The 16,360-nt window shown below is 45.4% G+C and overlaps 2 protein-coding genes across 3 annotated transcripts in view; one reads left to right on the forward strand and one right to left on the reverse strand.

Annotated features, from left to right (window-relative positions):
* SPON2 (spondin 2) overlaps nucleotides 1–11,511 on the forward strand; it is a 594,586-nt gene extending 583,075 nt beyond the window's left edge. For both annotated transcript variants that reach the window (XR_014168480.1, XR_014168482.1), the window contains one exon: nucleotides 11,362–11,511. The gene's annotated coding sequence lies outside the window, so the exon portion shown is untranslated. The remainder of the gene's footprint in view (nucleotides 1–11,361) is intronic.
* The window catches only part of FGFRL1 (fibroblast growth factor receptor like 1), a 165,988-nt gene that overhangs the window by 35,912 nt on the left and 113,716 nt on the right, over nucleotides 1–16,360 (reverse strand). The window lies entirely within an intron of this gene.

The raw sequence follows: 16,360 nt of genomic DNA on the forward strand, positions 1-16,360 counted from the left end.
TTCTCTTCTACAGCTGCTGGGAGTAACTTTAGCAAACATCAAGGAGAACAGGAGGTTTACTGAATTAAAATATTTAACATACTGGCTAGTCATCATTCCCTTTGAAACCAATATCCATCTGGGATTTGACTGGATGAAGGCTGTAGCAGTCTTGCCATACCATGTCCCAAAAAAGTTCAGAAGGGAAGCACATTGTTGTATACTACATGCGAATTCCATGGAGGAAGAGGGCCAGAGTGCAGATGTATGTAAAAGTCGTTCATCTTTCAGGACCTCACCTCTGACAGCAATCAGACATGTGTTGCTTATTTAAATAACCCTGAATGCTAATAACGTTATCACTGTCTGTTTTATTTAAATCAATCACTATCTTATTCATATTTGCCAAAGAGCACCCACCACTGGTTCCGATTCAGGATACTGTCAGAAAACAGAAATTAGATCTCAGGACCAGGCATGCATTTTGATTGAGCAGCTGTTGTCAAAATATGATATCACCCAATCATTATCCAATAACTGTAATATTTACATCAGGAATGGGGAACCTACCGTATTTTTTGCTCTATAAGACGCACCAAACCGCAAGATGCACCTAGTTTTTGGAGGAGGAAAACAAGAAAAAAAAATATTCTGAATCTCAGAAGCCAGAACAACAAGAGGGATCACTGCACAATGAAAGCAGCAACCCCTCTTGCTGTTCTGGCTTCTGGGATAGCTGCGCAGCCTGCATTCGCTCCATAAGACGCACATACATTTCCCCTTACTTTTTAGGAGGGAAAAAAGTGAGTCTTATAGAGCAAAAAATATGGTATGTTGCTGGACTCTAGTTCCTACCAGGCCTTGTCAGCATGGAAAATGCTCAGGGATAATGAGAGTCCGCAAGTTCTCCATCCCTGACCTAAATAAGGCTATATTAGTTAGGACCACTTCTTTTAGTTGCATATAAACTCAGTCCCCCTCTCATGTTCGAATTCTAAGACACACACGCCAGCTTTCTTGTAATTGCCATCCTTTTCAAAAAGATATTTTGGGGGAAAGAGAATCCAGGTACCTGAGAATGGCTGCCTGGACTTCTCAGTCTCTCTACAGTGGCAACACACCAAGCGTGAATTTTGTGCTTGTGTATCTTAGCACCTGTCCAGGACGATAAAACTGAAGTCTGGAAATGTGCTCAAATGTTTAAAAACAATAAAAATGGCCAACTCGCTCCTTTATTTTCCAGAAATATTAGCCATTTCCCCCTCCGTTCCAGCCATGGTAATTCAGGTAACTGAAGCTTCAAAGTAGGTTTAATGAAGACAAGCTTGCCAAAAATGACAAAACCCTTTGGTATTCCTCCCAGCTTCTTATGTGCTTGAGCTTTTCATAAATTCAACTTCCTTCCAAGCTGTTAAAAAAAATAACAATAGCTAGGTGCTTTTTTCATTTTTTAAAAATGAACAAAACGGTTTGCATTGTCCCAAGCCAAAACGTAACTTTACAAAATCCATTCTCTTATTACAAAACTAAAGATGGAATGGAAGTAGCAGGTTTGAAGCAAGACTAGAATCTTCCCTAACCTACCACACATTTTGCAACTACCACATTTTGCAACTAACATGTACAAACACATTCTGTGGTTTACTGTCACAGCTGGGTTTTTCAACCACAAAAGAAAGAGTAGTGTTTCTATTCACATTTTTATTTGTGGGGGGAAAGAATGAAGTATTGCTGTTACTTGTGACATGTCAAAAGTGACATTCTAAGGAAGAAAACCACTGTTACCCAGGCCAGGATAAGTTGTTTTCCATTTAAGTTTTCACTTTGAAAGGTCTCTGGGACAGCAGGAACACCAAAAACAGAGTACCGTATTTTTTGCTCTATAAGACGCACCAAACCGCAAGATGCACCTAGTTTTTGGAGGAGGAAAACAAGAAAAAAAAATATTCTGAATCTCAGAAGCCAGAACAACAAGAGGGATCACTGCACAATGAAAGCAGCAACCCCTCTTGCTGTTCTGGCTTCTGGGATAGCTGCGCAGCCTGCATTCGCTCCATAAGACGCACACACATTTCCCCTTACTTTTTAGGAGGGAAAAAGTGAGTCTTATAGAGCAAAAAATATGGTACATTGTGGTGCAGCAGTTATAGAATGTCAGGCTAGCAGGCCTAAGTTCAAATCCCCACCTAACTATGAAATGCTCTGTGTGACTTTAAACCAACACACACACACACACACTCATTCTCTCTCAACCCAGTCTACAGCAGCAGGTTGTTGTGGAGAGATCACTCCAAGTTTCTTAGAGGAGGGATAAAACTGGCGTGTATAAATATCTCAAGAAGAGAATCAGCATCCACTTTCCCCCCTTGAGCCCTAAAAGCTATCTTGTGATCCACTCTACAACTGGCACCTGCTGCTTGTGTTGCAGCACCTACCAATTCCCAATGGGCAGCTGCTGCAGCAGCTGCACTTTAAGAGCCAGTGTGGTGTAGTGGTTAAGAGCGGTGGACTCGTAATCTGGTGAACCGGGCTCGATTCCCCGCTCCTCCACATGCAGCTGCTGGGTGACCTTGGGCTAGTCACACTTTTTGGAAGTCTCTTAGCCCCACTCACCTCACAGAGTGTTTGCTGTGGGGGAGGAAGGGAAAAGGAGATTGTTAGCCGCTTTGAGACTCCTTAAAGGGTAGTGAAAGGCGGGATATCAAGTCCAAACTCTTCTACTTCTTTAAAAGTTACTGTGGGGTACAGTCTACGGTACATCCAGGGTGCCAATGCCTAGATGTCAGAACCAACCAAAGGAAGGGCTTATCCACCTTTTTCAAACACTCCTGAGGACTCCCGGAAGAAGTTCAAGCACAGCTTAGTTGTGAAGCCTGCCCTGCTTCCATTAAGTCCACATGGTTGCAAACCTATTGCCACAAACTTCTTGCTTTGAGTTTTGAATTGCTTTCTTGCAAACTGCAAATTTCAGAGGCAGATTATAATATGGAAAACTGGTCTTAATATAGAAAAGTAGTTTAAAATGAATTTGGGCCACACTTTAATTTTGATGACCAATAGTATCCTGGCTGTGGGTAGGGATGTCAATTTAAAGTATAACAAGGTGCAAAGGAAAGAGGAGGGTTAGGTGTGCCAAATCTACAATTTTATTTTGCATCCTGTTGTCTAATGTGGATAAGGGAATGGTTGACACTGAGAAATGAGAGGACTTTAGAAATAGAAGTACTAAGGTTTGGGTGGCATTGATATCTGTGGTAGGTAAAGGTAAAGGGACCCCTGACCATTAGGTCCAGTCGTGACCGACTCTGGGGTTGCGGCGCTCATCTCGCTTTATTGGCCGAGGGAGCTGGCGTACAGCTTCCAGGTCATGTGGTCAGCATGACTTAGCCGCTTCTGACGAACCAGAGCAGAGCACGGAAATGCCGTTTACCTTCCCGCCGGAGTGGTACCTATTTATCTACTTGCACTTTGACGTGCTTTCGAACGGCTAGGTTGGCAGGAGCAGGGACCGAGCCGCTTCTGATGAACCAGCGCAGAGCACAGAAACGCCGTTTACCTTCCCGTCGGAGTGGTAACTATTTATCTACTTGCACTTTGATGTGCTTTCAAACTGCTAGGTTGGCAGGAGCTGGGACAGAGTAATGGGAGCTCACCCCATCGCAGGGATTCAAACCGCCAACCTTCTGATTGGCAAGGCCTAGGCTCTGTGGTTTAACCCACAGTGCCACCCGCGTCCCACCTTCTATGCTACTTCCCAGTTAATAATTTCAGGAAGAATCTGGCCGTTCCCCTTCACCCCAGCAGAGCTTGAGCAAGATAACTTCTTGGTGGGTCATATTCTTACCATACAACAGGGGTCAGCAAACTTTTTCAGCAGGGGGCTGGTCCACTGTCCTCAGCCCTTGGGAGACGGACGGACTATATTGGGGGGGGGGGTGAACGAATTCCTATGCCCCACAAATAACCCAGAGATGCATTTTTAATAAAAGCACACATTCTACTCATGTAAAAACACCAGGCAAGCCCCACAAATAACCCAGAGATGCATTTTAAAGACAAGCACACATTCTACTCAGGTTAAAAAAAAAAATTCCTGGACCGTCCGCGGGCCAGATTTAGAAGGCAATTGGGCCGGATCCGGTCCCCGGGCTTTAGTTTGCCTACCCATGCTATACAGCCTATAGTGATACTTATGGAAGAAGACCTACTGCAGCCAACCATCAAGGCAACTTATTTTGGGCTTCATTTTATGAGAGGCTCTATACTAAAAGCCTTAAAAGCATGTAGAAGCATCCCACGAATAAAAGCAAAAATAAGATTTGTAAAATCAAATCATACAGAATTTTGGGCAACAGTAGCAGGAACATGAAAGAAAACATGTCCTTTCCTTTCCATGCTGTGCATGTTTCTTCTCATCAGGGTTATGTACTCAGGTATGAATACTTTTTTGGGATGCAGGTGGCGCTGTGGTCTAAACCACAGAGCCTAGGGCTTGCCGATCAGAAGGTTGGCGGTTCGAATCCCCGCGACGGGGCTGAGCTCCCATTGCTCGGTCCCAGCTCCTGCCAACCTAGCAGTTTGAAAGCACATCAAAGTGCAAGTAGATAAATAGGTACCACTCCGGCGGGAAGGTAAACGGCGTTTCCGTGCGCTGCTCTGGTTCGCCAGAAGTGGCTTTGTCATGCTGGCCACATGACCCAGAAGCTGTACACCGGCTCCCTTGGCCAGTAAAGCGAGATGAACGCCAAAACCCCAGAGTCGTCCACGACTGGATCTAATGGTCAGGGGTCCCTTTACCTTATGAATACTTTTAATTTATTTTTGTTCGGAAAGTTATCTTCCACACTCCCTTCTCCCCCCCGCCAGCTTAATTGCATTCCATAATGAACTAGTGTGGAGGACCAGGTGGGGAGAGAAGCCAGACCAGCCCCCCCATCCCCAAATCGGAAAAGAATCTTGTAACGACATGCTCCTCTTCAGGCAACCATTAAAAAACTACAGGAGAGAGTATGAATGAAGTTCATCTCAGAGATAGGGCCAGCAGCTATCCCTAGTCCCTTCTTCAAGCAGGGTGCTCAGCAGAACTACAATCTGCTGCCACTTAATGAACTACAAGTTTTCTTTTATTTGGGACAAAGGCTTCTTTCCTTTCTTGAGCATGTTGTTGTTGTTGTTTAGTCGTTTAGTCGTGTCCGACTCTTCGTGACCCCATGGACCAGAGAACGCCAGGCACCTCTGTCCTCCACTACCTCCCGCAGTTTGGTCAAACTCATGCTGGTAACCTCGAAAACACTATCCAACCATCTCGTCCTCTGCCGTCCCCTTCTCCTTGTGCCCTCCATCTTTCCCAACATCAGGGTCTTTTCCAGGGAGTCTTCTCTTCTCATGAGGTGGCCAAAGTACTGGAGCCTCAGCTTCACAATCTGTCCTTCCAGTGAACACTCAGGGTTGATTTCCTTCAGTATGGAGAGGTTTGATCTTCTTGCAGTCCATGGGACTCTCAAGAGTCTCCTCCAGCACCATAATTCAAAAGCATCAATTCTTCGGCGATCAGCCTTCTTTATGGTCCAGCTCTCACTTCCATACATCACTACTGGGAAAACCATAGCTTTAACTATACGAACCTTTGTTGGCAAGGTGATGTCTCTACTTCTCAAGATGCTGTCTAGGCCTGTCATTGCCCTTCTTGAGCATAGTCGCAGGCAAATGAATCCCAGCCCCAATGTCTGTTAAAACCCCATTCCCTTTTCTGATGCTAAAAAGCAGGAGAAAAGGCATCATCAAGAAGAGGCACTCTTGAATGGAGAGCCATCAGGAGATAAGCTCCTTCAGGCTACATCTCTCTTGTCTTGGTATCATTACCACTTTTATTAGTTTTACAGTACATTTAAAATGCAATTTTGCTTAAATAAAAATCCTTATTCCCCACCCTTCCTGGATGGATGAAGTACCTATCTTCATTTTGGGTGGTTTCTTTATTATTATTATTATTATTATTATTATTACCTACTAGTTTGACTTACTACAAAAAAAGTCTCTTAAGTAATTTACAAAACATTAAGAGCCAAAATTGGGATAGCATAAAATCAACATGTTATTATCAAAACAGTTGCAATAACCCATAAACAGACCCAGCAAATCAACAAAAACTTCAGCAATACAGGAAAAAAATAATAAACAGCATCAAAAACAGAAAAACTTCAGCAACAGGAAAAAATAATAAACAGCATCAAATGACATTTTTATCAGGCACTGAAAGGACATTGACAACTCCACTCCTAGCCTTATTAGGTTATTTCATTAGCTACCAGGAAAAAATACCAGGAAAAACCCCAATGAAAATGGCATCTAGAATTGTTTTTATTAGTAACTACAAAACCTTTTGTCTGGTTTAATTTGTTTTGGCATCGTGGTAGGTAATAATCTTACTTATTAGGTTATCTAGACCTACTTTGGAATATATATAAAAATATTTGTGGAGTACTGAAATATCCTGAATCTATGGTCTAGAATAGAACTCCACATTCCGACCTCTTTGTGACCCATTGTATTTCTTAGTGTGCTTTGAGTATTACAGACATGCTACTATTTTAACAGCCTCAATTACCGTATTTTTCGCACCATAGGGTGCACCGGACCATAGGGCGCACCCAGTTTTTAGGGGGGGAAATCAAGAAGAAAAAAAATTCCCCCCCCCAGCCTCAAAGTGCAGCGTACAGGCTGCACACAACCTCTCCCTGCCAGAGGGGTTGCGTGCAGCTATGGAACAAGCCCGCTCGCTGTTTTGGCTAGCCCTTTAGCCCCGTGCAGCCTCTCCTTGCCGGGAGATGCTGCGCAGGGCTAAAGAAGCCATAGCTCCGTGCAGCCTCTCCCTGCCGGAGGGGTTGCACGCGGCTACCTCACAAGCCTGCATTCGCTCCATAGGACGCACACACATTTCCCCTCAATTTTTGGAGGGGGAAAACTGCGTCCAATAGAGCGAAAAATACGGTATATTCGTGCTTACTCAAAAGTCCGTCCCACAACATTCAGTGATGCTTACTCCCAGGTAACTATGTGCAAAACTGCAAACTGATGCTCACTGAATTTTCCTCTTCACAAGTCTGAAGTGCTGTTCAGCAAGATAAAATGGGGTGCAATACAAAAATGCTAGTTTCTAGAAATCAAATTGACCTGGAATCCAGTAGCACTGCTGTGAGACCAGGGGGCTTAACAGTGGAAGGGACAACGGGGGTGTCAGGGAACTGACATCGGAGCCGAGTGGAGAGGTAAGGCACCCTAATGATGCCAGAGAGGGAACCAGCAAGGAGAGAGAGAGAGCTTCCACTGGGGAAGGTAACCAAGGTGACACCAGGAAGAAAGGAGAGGCTGAGAGTACTTCGGAGGGGAGGCTCCGAGACTCTTCCAGTGAGATCAGTGAGGAGAGTGCAGGACCACCGCTTGGCACGCCCACTCTGCGCAGAAGGCTTCCGCGCAGAGAAGCGAGGAGGAGATTGGCTGTTAAGGAATTCTTATGTTGGAAGAAGTTTAGGGAACGCCCACTGACGGATTCTGCCAGTGACTGAGACAGTCGCGCTGTTAGGGCTGTCAAACCAGGGAAAGGTCCAGCTATACAACCAGCTCGGAGCAGTTTGGAATTTACGCACAAGCAACCCCAATTCCCATTACAGGGGGTAACTGTGTTCTAATAAGGGGAATTTCCTTCATTGTTGTGGGGTTGGACTAGATGACCCTCAAGGACCCTTCCGATTCTACTCTGCCCACCATCATGGCCATAGGTGCAACATTTGCCTTGTGGGCTGCCAATACACCATGAAGCCATATCGTGCTTTCTAACAACCAACACAGACATGCACACTCCTCCAGGCAATTTAAACCCATTCTCACTCCTCATTCAACCCACTATTGTAGACACATCCCCACCACAGTTATAAGGGTCTGTAATTGGCTTGATATGAATTTTCAAAGCTTTCGAACTGTCGACCTTCTGATCAGCAAGCTCAAGAGGCTCAGTGGTTTAGACCACAGCGCCACCCGCGTCCCTTTTAAGGCACCAAGGTAGGTGTTAAGAATTGCAGATGAATAAGTAGTCAAGTGTCCACTGTTAAGAATTGCAGATGAATAAGTAGTCAAGTGTCCACTGTTAAGAATTGCAGATGAATAAGTAGTCAAGTGTCCACTGTTATTATTGTTTTGCAGAGGAAGAGGAATGGAAGAGAGCCAGAACAGGTGGAGGCCACAAAATGTTTCCCCCAGCAGAGAAGCAACCCCTTCTGAACCAAAGGAGGACACTTTTCGGTTGAGTTAGGGGTTAAATGCTACTTCAGTGCTTAAACATCCACAGCACCTTTGCAAGAGAGGTGGATGGGAAGAAGACCAGAACAGCTCAAGGCAGTCTCAAGCTGAGAACATCAGCCTCCACTGGATAAGCATGTGAGTATGATACGCAAGTCATAGACTGCAGTCCAATTCCTAACCTTTGCAGAGGCTATTTGCACAGCTAATTGAGCAGCCAGAAAACAAAAGGAATTCTGGTTATTTCCTGCCTGAAGATTAAGCAATGAAAGTGACACGTGAGGCTTTTGTGTAGTATTTCATGCAATTACTTCATTTTTCCTGGTGTCAATACTGCACTATTTGAAAGTGAATATTTTTGCCTAGTAATGCACAAACAGGACAAACGGGGAATGTTTATTCTTCACCTGGAGCCAAAGGCAAAGCGGGGGGGGGGGGGTAAGCAATGTGCTCTTTGAAAGATATTATATATTATGGGGAAAGCCAGCAGTACATTCTTTCAGGCTACCAGAGAGGGCAATCAAGTTCGCTCCACACTCTTGCCCATTAACTGTCCCGACTCAGCAGGAACAGCTGTGGTTTTCAGAGCTCTGTTCTGGAGGAAAATCGAACCTCAAATTGTCCTGATTTTAAAGCAGTGGCTATGGTTTGGTTGGTTGGTGGCCATTACATATCTGATGCTGCTTTTTTAAAAAAATAAATGTGAAATGAATCCATTCATTCATATGTGGAAATGAAGAAAACTACCAGCTCCGCCCCCTGAAGGTTCTGCACATTAAACTCTATGACTCTATGGCTCACAATGTAAGGGATGTCTGCTTACCATGAACTTCTGCTCCCAGTGCACATGGAGGGCACTCTTTCATATGGGGCTTCTACATATATGTTTGCAAAGTTTTAAAGTAGTACAACCAGATGTAGCTGTTAGTTGTGGGTGAACATATCAGACGACACAGCGATTCTTCAAACAGCTCTTGTTTATTCACAGGCCAGAACTGAACTGAAGGGTTCAGCCAGCCTGTTTATATAGAGCTCCACTAAAATGCAACAGTAACCATTTTCTGTAACTATCCAATCACTGAACGTCACTTTCGATCCCTTATTTGCATATGTGGACCTAAACTATCTACAGTATCCCCCTGCTGGCCCAGGGTGAGAACTTCAGTACATAACAGTAGCAGTGTTTAATCTGAGGTGCACAGGACCAGTACTGACACGAGGAAACTGATAAGTGTTATTGTTGGGCCTTGAAACATACAGTACATTTTGCACATTGTAAACAATACAACCCATTATTTTCCTTTTGGAGTTCCAAGGCAGAAAATTCAATCTAGTTATGAACTTTCTGTGTGCCTTGATGCAGACCAGGAAATGCTAAACACTTGCAACTTGCCACTGGCTCTGCACCTATAATCCCAGCAACAAACACTCTTATATTTCAATACCCTAGCGGGGGATGAACAAACTGGAAATGCAAGCAACGATCTTATTCCTTCAGTGGCGTAGCGTGGGGGGTGCAGGGGAGGCTGGCCGCACCTGGCGCAACATCTGGGGGTTAGGGTTAGTGGGCGCAAATCCACGGGTTAGGGGGTGCAAATCCACGGGTTAGGGGGTGCAAATTACTTGCCTTGCCCCGGGTGCTTAACACCCACGCTACGCCACTGTATTCCTTTGCAGGACAGCTTCTGAGCTCATTGAGCAGCATGCTACAGAAGTTAACTTGCAGTTTTTTAAAAATTGTACACTTCTTTACAAAGGTAACCTCTCTGACGGTTGGGCAATCCTTTGGAATTTGGATAATATCAGGTCCTGCTCTGCATACAGGAGTGGCTGAGCCCATGGACCATCTGTCGCTCTACATAGGGCTGCCCTTGAAGACAGTCTGAATGCTGCACTTAGTGAAGAAGGCAACTGGTAGGTTGGGAAGTATTATATTAGTGGAATATAGTGGAATCAGTAGAAGGATTATATTGAGACCCAGGTGGACATACCACACTATTCTGGTGTGTTAAAGAAAAGTTTCTGTACAAATTTCCTAAACTACACCTTATATGTCAGGATCAAGGAACACTCTCCAACTCTGACCCTCCTTACAGCAACTACTTTCAGTCCAACCCACTATTGCCAGCGACAAAGGTGTTTCCACATGTTGCATCTGAGTACTTAAACATTAAGTAAAACTCTCCTGTAGCAGTTGCTTTCAGTAAAAGCTGTGGCTGGAGCTCTCATCCCCTGCGTCCATGTGCTTTAAAGTGATAATAAAAATAAACCAGTTGCTGAGTTCTCTGCAGGAGCATCTACTCTCAGCTGAGGGCTCAACCCCATAATCCAGATTTTCAGTCCATGGCTCCCTTGACCAACTACCTTCTTCCTGTGGCACCCCTGTGGGGCTCAGGAGCCCAGTTATGTCACCCCTTGCCTGCAGAGCAGGCAGCCTCTCACCCTTTTTTGAAGACCCTCCCTTGTGGAGGGTTCCCTCAGCCTCCTCTCCTCTCTCCTCTCCTTGGGAGTCCTCTGGGCAGCCACTGCCACCTCTGGTCTCTGAGCTGCCTCCTGGCCAGCCCCAGAGGAACCATTCGCTTGCGGAGCTTGTAGCCAGGGCTGCTGCAACAAACAGCTGTGCAAGCCTTTGGGAGGAAGATGCGCAAAAAGGCATCAGAGGAGGGAGAGAAGGAAAGAGGGACAGAGGCCAGTGTTGCCCGCACCCCTGACCATCATTCAAAGCACCCCAAAGTGCCAGGGCACGCTGGTTTAAATGGCAGGATGCTGAGGTGTGTGCAGAGGTGGGTGGGAGGCTGAAGTCTGACTCAGAAAAGGGGACCAGTTATTTGTGGGGACCAGTGCCAGGAAGCCACGGCCGGAGGCAGGGAAAGCTTCCGAGCGGGAGGGTGGGGCACAGGAGGAAGAGGCAAGTCAGGCAAGTGAAGGGCCAGGTGCTTCCCCGTCCTCTCCTGTACTACTGCTTCTCAGGACCAGGAGGAGATTGAAGCAGGAACAGCAAAGGAAGCTTCCATGCATGCACAGGTGCTGGCTATGCGCATGGTCAAAGGCCTGGAAACGATGCCTTATGAGGAACGGCTAAGGGAGCTGGGCATGTTTAGCCTGGAGAAGAGGAGGTTAAGGGGTGATATGATAGCCATGTTCAAATATATAAAAGGATGTCACATAGAGGAGGGAGAAAGTTTGTTTTCTGCTGCTCCAGAGAAGCGGACACGGAGCAATGGATCCAAACTACAAGAAAGAAGATTCCACCTAAACATTAGGAAGAACCTCCTGACAGTAAGAGCTGTTTGACAGTGGAATTTGCTGCCAAGGAGTGTGGTGGAGTCTCCTTCTTTGGAGGTCTTTAAGCAGAGGCTTGACAACCATATGTCAGGAGTGCTCTGATGGTGTTTCCTGCTTGGCAGGGGGTTGGACTCGATGGCCCTTGTGGTCTCTTCCAACTCTATGATTCTATGTGCATGCCCATTGTGGGAAGGTACATAAACCAGTGGAGGGGGCACAGCCCCCTGTTGCTGCAACTGTTCAATAGAGCACAGATTGGGGAACAGCTGCCTAGATACTAGGATGGTGTGCATGGCTCCTGAGAGCCCTGGAAACTACTGCAAGTGTCAGCTTTGACGATAAAAGTGTCACCTATCAGCATTCCTTTGGCCCTTGACATTAGACCCTAGCATTTACCAGGTTGGTCCACTATAACTGAAGCTTCCTTTAAAAGCCTACTGTTCATGTCTTGCGCAACCTCTTTCTTCTCCAAACAATTGCAGAGAGAACATGACCTTCTGTTGATTTTCCAACCATTATTTTTATTCCAAACAATCTAAGCAGGATCACCTGACCAGGGAACACGCTGACTTTGTTCTGCCTCCTTCTATTGTTTTATGCAACGCGCCAACACTTTCTTCTTTAGCAATTAAACTGAGTACATAGAAAGCAACATGTCACACCTTCTTGGAACCTTCACGTCAAGAGTCCTGAACACCAAAGCAATTCCAAATTACTGAAAAGAGCCTGAGTAGATTCAAACTGAGTTCACCTGTGGCCAGCCCAGCTTCCATAGATCAAGGGAGCCCCATAGGCTGCAGAACTGGCCTAAATGCTGTCACAGAATCATAGATGTGTAGAGATGGAAGGGACCATGAGTGTCATCTAGTCCAACCCCTTGCAACACAAGAATCTCAACAAAACATCCAGGACAGAAGGCCATCCGACCTCTGCTTAAAAACCTCTAAGGTACCTCCCAAGGGAGACTGTTCCACTGTCAAACAACTCTTACTGTCATAAACTTTTTCTCGTCTAGTGGGAATCTCCTTTCTTGTAACTTGAATCCATGGATTCGAGTCCTACTCTCTGGCGCAGGAGAAAACAAGCTTGCTCCATCATCCATGTGACAGCCCTTCTTTTGGCTCGCTCAACCCTACATCCAGGGCTTATGGATGAAAAAGAATTTGAAGCAAAGTTCTCTCAAGTCTGTGCTGGGCTCATCAAATGATCTATCACTGGTGGAAGCGCTACATTGAGAGGTATCAACTGCAATATTAGACAGTGCCAAACCTTTGGGATTATCTACAGGTATCCACGGGAAATTGAGGTGTCAATATTCTCCAGACATACCGTATTTTTTCGCCCTATAGGACACACTTTTTCCCCTCCAAAAATGAAGGGGAAATGTGTGTGTGTCCTATGGGGCGAATGCAGGCTTTCGCTGAAGCCTGGAGAGCGAGAGGGGTCAGTGCGCACCAACCCCTCTCGCTCTCCAGGCTTCAGGAAGACATCCGCAAGCCTTGGGAGCTCCGCGGGAGTTCCCGCCGGTCTCCCCAGGCTTGCGGATAGCAGCCTGCATCCCGAAGCCTGGGGTGCGTTGAGCAGCGCGCCCCGGGCTTCGGGCAAATATCTGCAAGCCGGGGGAGACCGGCGAGAGTTCCCACCGGGCTCCCAAGGCTTGCGGATAGCAGCCTGTTCTGGGGGCTGGGGAAGCCCTGCACCTGGGGGGGGAGCAAAAAAAATTTCTTTACCCCCCCCCAAAAAAAACCCTAGCTGCACCCTATAGGGCAGCTATTCCAAGTCAAAGCTGTTTCAGATTTACCCGTTATTGTGCTTTTTTCATAAAACTAATCCTCACCCATCTTGGCTGTAAAACTCATTCCACTAGTCCAGAGTGGAAGCTGTTAATCCCAGGTGTACAGGACAGTGTAAAAAATCTGGAAATAGCTGGTTCCTTTTAAAGACAAAACAATTTATATTTAGAGAGACAGGGGGGAAAGAACCCTATGTAAATTAAAGTCCCACTTACAATGGGTTTTTTAAAACATCAAAAGAGACCTAAGCAAGTGGCTTTATAACATTCACAATAAAGAAAAGCAAATCATTTCTTAGCAAACACAAATTAAATATTTGCCCAAGCAGCTGACAGAAAGGGTGAGGTTTCTCTCACCTGCTATACTGGCAATTTGTACAGCCTCTTTCCTCGTGTAATTTTATCCTACTCTCCCAAAGTAATGTGAGTAAATCTTGCTTAACTTCCAAACATATCTTCCGAGCAGGAGTTTTTGTCTTTGGATATAATTTCGCTTCAAATCCCTATTTCTATTTCCAAGTGAATACGACAAAAACATAAAGGGTATTGTTTAACGGAAAAACAACAACCCACAACTGTTAAACCACTACTGTGTTGTCATTTATGTTTCTTTATCCTAAAGATTTATATAGAAGGAATAATTCACCTCTAGGTTAATTTAGACATCTGTTAAATAATGTGCAGGTTTTTAAAATGCAAATAAGCAGGGTGCAAGGATGGTTTTCAGGATCATAGCAGGCAGAGAAGAAGAATATAACCCTTTCATCTTTGGCTATTTGTCCCAAGCTTTGAACATCAATGATCCCAAAAATTATAACTCCCCCAAACCTGATGCTATTTGATATAATTGTTTTAGCACTGCCTTTTACTGTGGGTATTTCACATCCGTTACCCAGAGAAGACATGGAGTTCAAGGAACTGACTGCCACACACAGCACTTGGCTTCCGCTGTCCTTTGCTCTTGGGCTGCAGGGCTGAAGGCAAACACACAGCTTGCGTTGACCAGGGGACTTGGGGCTGCAGAGAAGACGCACCGCTGGCCACAAGAACATCCCTGCAAGGGGAAGACCCCATCCACCAGCCCAAATGAGGAGAGATGCAAGGAGCTCCCCTCTCCCTCTGAAAGAGCGCTTTACTCCAGCTGCCAGTTGCCTTGAGGATGCAGAGCTAAGAGGAAGCTCACTTGGCCCCATCAATTAGCCCAGGGAAGAAGGGTTGCTGGACTGAAATTGTGATCTATTGCAAACCACTTAAGGCTCATTAGATCAAAAGGTGGGGCGTCCATCTTCTTAATACAAATACAGTCGTACCTTGGCTGTTGAATGCCTTGCAACTCGAAGGTTTTAGTTCCCGAATGCCGCAAGACCGGAAGTACGTGTTCCGGTTTGCGAAGCTTTTTCAGAAGCTGAATGTCCAACACAGCTTCCAATTGAGTGCAGGAAGTTCCTGCAGCCAATCGGAAGCCATGCCTTGGTTTTTGAACGGTTTCGGAAGTCGAAGGGACTTCTAGAACGGATTCCATTCGACAGTCAAGGTATGACTGTACTACTAATTTCATGACACGCATTTGGTATTTGTGTTTTGTAACTGGAACTTGAGAAAACAAGTTGTATATAACTTTACTACAGTTACATTACAGCCAGTTACATTACACAACCACATTTCAAGACTACAGTGGTACCCCAGGTTACATACACTTCAGGTTACATACACTTCAGGTTACATACGCTTCAGGTTACAGACTCTGCTAACCCAGAAATAGTGCTTCAGGTTAAGAACTTTGCTTCAGGATGAGAACAGAAATCGTGCTTTGGCGGCGCGGTGGCAGCAGGAGGTCCTATTAGCTAAAGTGGTGCTTCAAGTTAAGAACAGTTTCAGGTTAAGTACGGATCTCCGGAACGAATTAAGTACTTAACCCGAGGTACCACTGTATTATCTTGGTATCTCACTAGTCAATAGCTTTCTCTATGATCTGTCAGGACTCAAGTATAGAAATCAATTGCAGTCGATTGGCACCTTCTCCACTTGTTCCAGGAAGCACAAAGAGGAAAGACTGAGAAACAAGGGGAAGCCGAGGAAGCCGAGAATCTGCTAAGCTATATCCACAGGCAACTTGAGCTCAGGTTAACCCTTTCATGCACACAAGCGTAAGTCAGTAAGTGTATATTACAACAAAACTGTCCATCCAGTAATTCAAAAACATGGCAGCCACAGCAGTTAGGGCACAGATTTAAGACAGCAGGCAGGATAAAGGAGGCACCTCAAAGAGGTCACTGAACTGTACTGTTGTTTAATTTGCCTTGAGAGCACATACCTCATCCAGTGTCTTCCCTCCTAAAATTCCCTTGCGCAGAATGAGAGCTATAAATGTATGCTTTAATCAGGAAAGCCAATTAGCCAAGATTCCCTTGGAATAAGTACTTCCTATACCTAGGGTCATTTATTTCCCACTGCAATTGCCCATTGTGATTTTAGAGTAACTAAAATGCAGCCTTGTTACATGGGAATTAGCATTAGACTGGACAGCACTTCAGTGTCATTGGTCATCAGATTATTTCAACTGCCTCATTAAAATGGTATAAACAGGATTCTTTTTCGTTGTTGTTAAAGAGAACTTTTAATTAAAAACGAGGGCAAATCAGCTATCAGCCGGCTCCTTTGATCTGAAGGGTCGGCTAGTTTACACCTGTGGCTGGCGCCATCCCAGGTTCTCACAGCACTCTTGGACAGAACTGACAGTGAAGAAAAAGGGGCAGGCGAGGAAGAATCTCAGCCACAATCCAGATGTGAGACAGCAAATTGGCAAAACCCATCGTAATTTGACTGAGCCCTGTAAAGAGAAGCCTAATCTCGTATTACAAATCTTCAACCTTTACTGCTTTGGACAGTAAGCCCTGTGAAATGTTTCAAAGGTGGCTGGAAGAAACATAAACAAGTCCACACTGTCGTGGCTGCCATGCTAAAGAGAACAGATCTGATGGCCATGTGGCTGCAGATGCGCAACGTGGT

Source organism: Podarcis melisellensis, assembly GCF_964234715.1.
Source record: "Podarcis melisellensis genome assembly, chromosome: 5".
Classification (NCBI taxonomy): domain Eukaryota; kingdom Metazoa; phylum Chordata; class Lepidosauria; order Squamata; family Lacertidae; genus Podarcis; species Podarcis melisellensis.